The sequence below is a fragment of the Schistocerca piceifrons genome, chromosome 3 (genome assembly GCF_021461385.2).
Source record: "Schistocerca piceifrons isolate TAMUIC-IGC-003096 chromosome 3, iqSchPice1.1, whole genome shotgun sequence".
Classification (NCBI taxonomy): Eukaryota; Metazoa; Arthropoda; class Insecta; order Orthoptera; family Acrididae; genus Schistocerca; species Schistocerca piceifrons.
The window spans coordinates 802,210,176-802,213,455 of NC_060140.1; positions in this window are offsets into that span (position 1 = coordinate 802,210,176).

Genomic DNA, 3,280 nt, shown 5'->3' on the forward strand with positions numbered 1-3,280 from the left:
TGTTGTAACTGATCCTTGATATCGTAGATACTCTCATTGGGAGAGATTTGAAGTCCGTTGTGGTCCCACGTATGTTCTGTAAGGGACAGATATGGGGACCTGGCCAGCTAAGGGAGTACCTCGGCATCACGCTGACTGTTCACAGAGACACGTGCCATGTGTGGATGCGCATTGCAGTGTTGAAAAATTGCGCCATGATGCCATAAAATGAGAGGTAGCTCATGAGGACGCAGAACGTCCATGCCGGCCGATGTTGTCGAGCGGTTGTAGGCGCTTCAGTCCGGAACCACGAGGCTGCTACGGTCGCAGGTTCGAATCCTGCCTCGGACATGGATGTGTGTAATGTCCTTAAGTTAGTTAGGTTTAAGTAGTACTAAGTCTAGGGGACTGATGACGTCAGATGTTAAGTCCCATAGTGCTTGGAGCCATTTGAACCAGAACGTCCATGACGACCATTGGGTCTCAGAGTTCACTCAGTCATTACCAGTCTTGAACAGAAGTCATGCCGACAGGTTACCCCAACACCATTACTGCAGGAGTAAAACTGATGTGCCTCTCCAAGACATTGGAAGAATGGGAACTTCCACCAGGTCGCTGCCAAACTCGCTGATGGATAGTGCAGAACTGCGAGTCATCGGTGAACACTATGTGATGCCATTCATCAGAAATCCATCGGTCCCAAAAACAGCCGTTTCTTTTGTGGTGTTATGCTATGCATGAGACGTTAATCCCCGAATCCGGATGCTGCTAGTACAGGGCTATTCAAAAAAAAAAAAAAAAGGAACAGGTTTCAAACAGTTCAGAATTATATGCATTCAATGTGAGCAACGTGTGTTACATGACAAATATCAAAATGGTAGCTCATTTCCTGCAACTCACGAAGCATCTGGTCTCTCATTATCGAATTCACAGTTTCAACAACGTGATGTTGCAGTCTTTCAAGAGTGTCAGGCACAAGGAGGAAGAAAACGCGGCCTTTACATAAGCCCACAGATGAAAGTCGCAAGGTGTGACAATTGACTTGGCATTTTTCTTACTGATAATTCATTGTCAGATGTTAAATAAGTGATACGTTATTGAAAAATACTCTAAGTACGTCCAGTGTTACCTGAGTGACACCATTCCAGGACATTCGATTGGGAGAGGAGGAGCAGAAGACGAAGTACATCGCCAGTGGTCTCCAAGGTCTCCAGACCTCACTCCTTGCGACTTTTATCTGTGGGGTTATGTAAAAGACTGCGTTCTTATCTGCCCTATGCCTGACACTCTTGTCGCCATCACTGCCAAATGTAGATGTTGGCGTGTGGTGGAGGAATGTTGGAAGTGGATGGAAACTGTCAGGATGCACCGTATTACAACTTCTCTGTGATCTTCAAGTGTTTTATTATTTCCTCTTTGTCTACATCACAGGGCTCCACAACGCCGAGGACGCCACTTCGCTGTCTGCAAAACAGCTAGGCGCAGAAGGGCTACCTCAGCATACCATGCAACATACTGCGGAGTGCCAGCCGTGTACAGCCGTGGTGTTTTGACCTCACCAGGATGCGCCAGCAGCCAACTCAGTGGCCTCCGCCTCGGGATGCCTCCGTCTTGTGTTGGGAGCCAACAAGACTGCCCGTGGTAGCGAGCCGTCGAATGGCCCGCTGCTGGCTGGCTACGGACCCCGCATTAGCCTCAGAGCGTCGAACCGGTGACCCGCCATGGACTGGAATGCTGGCGCCCCACCTGCTGCTGCTAGTAGCCGTAGGTGTGGCACGCCCGCCATCCAGGAGAGCTGCCACACTTGAATCCCCTTTGTTAGAAAACCAGCACCTCTTTATACGTGGCTGTGCGCCTCTGTTTTGCTAATGTGCCACTCCTAGTCATGTACTCATAACACCTAGGCTGCGCCAGTGGGCCCCTTCTGCCTGTAACTAGCGCCATGCAAACCGCTGCATTTACTCTTTTCATCGGTTGTACGGCCCTGTGGCCTCCATTCTACTTCGAAACCGCTGGTAAGCGAAACTTACCGTCAACAAGCTTGTGCCTGGCTGTAAATTGTACGCTCAGAAATATTGCACTGAATCTCACTTTTTCCTATCTTAAACGGTGGTGCCTCTACACTCTTGAAAGTCCACGACATCGCATTGTTGAAGCTGTGAATTCGATAACAAGAGACCAGCTGCTTCGTGAGTGGCAGGAAACGAGCCACCGTTTTTATATTCGTCATGTAACTCATGGTGCTCACATTAAAAGTATGAAAATTTGAACTTTTCTCTTTCCAGGAACGTTGGAACTGTGATTCTATTTTTTGTGGTTTCTTTTTGAATAGCTCTGTATTAATACCAATGGTGCAGGATGCCACAGTATGCTGTAGGGAGCACGCTACTTGTTCTCTGGCGGCAGGCGTGAATGTGAAAGGGATACAAAGCGCTTGCTGCACAATACGGCGACTCTTCACTGTGGTGAGCAAACGTGATTGACCGGAACCTTGTCGACGCGTACACCTGCCCTCACGTACCTGTGCAGTACAACATTCGGTCATTGTCACATCCGTATGTCCCACAACTCTCGATACTGCACGATTCGACCAGCCGGCCAAATAGAGTCGCACAACGAGCCCTCTCTGTCATGTGCTGACAACGCTATCTGACAAGAGTGCATGGCATTTCCGTGTACTTCATAGTGATCACCCAGCAGCTGAAGGTGTTCACGCTACCAGTCCTGGTAACAAACTAAACACGAACGATACTAATGCAGTCTGGTGGCCTTTCTACCTGTCACAGAGAATTGCAACTATAATCATTTACATATCCGCCGATGATATGTACGTTCATGAAGCAACATCGATATCAGACCATGTTTTCTGGGTGTACGACCTATTTTTTTTTTTTTGTCAGTCATGTCCATTGATCGGCCAGAACATTATGACCACCTACCTAATAGCTGGTATGTCCACCTTGGCACGGATAACAGCGGCGGCACATTGTGGCACGCAAGATATGAAATTCTTCTTTGGTCACTAACCGTAGATTACTCACCCCTCGTAAAATTGCAGTGGGGTATAAAACAGTAGGGAAGGAAGGAAGATTGTCCGCAGCTCGTGGTCGTGCGGTAGCGTTCTCGCTTCCCGCGCCCGGGTCCCGGATTCGATTCCCGGCGGGGTCAGGGATTTTCTCTGCCTCGTGATGACTGGGTGTGTGTGATGTCCTTAGGTTAGTTAGGTTTAAGTAGTTCTAAGTTCTAGGGGACTGATGACCAAAGATGTTAAGTCCCATAGCGCTCAGAGCCATTTGAACCA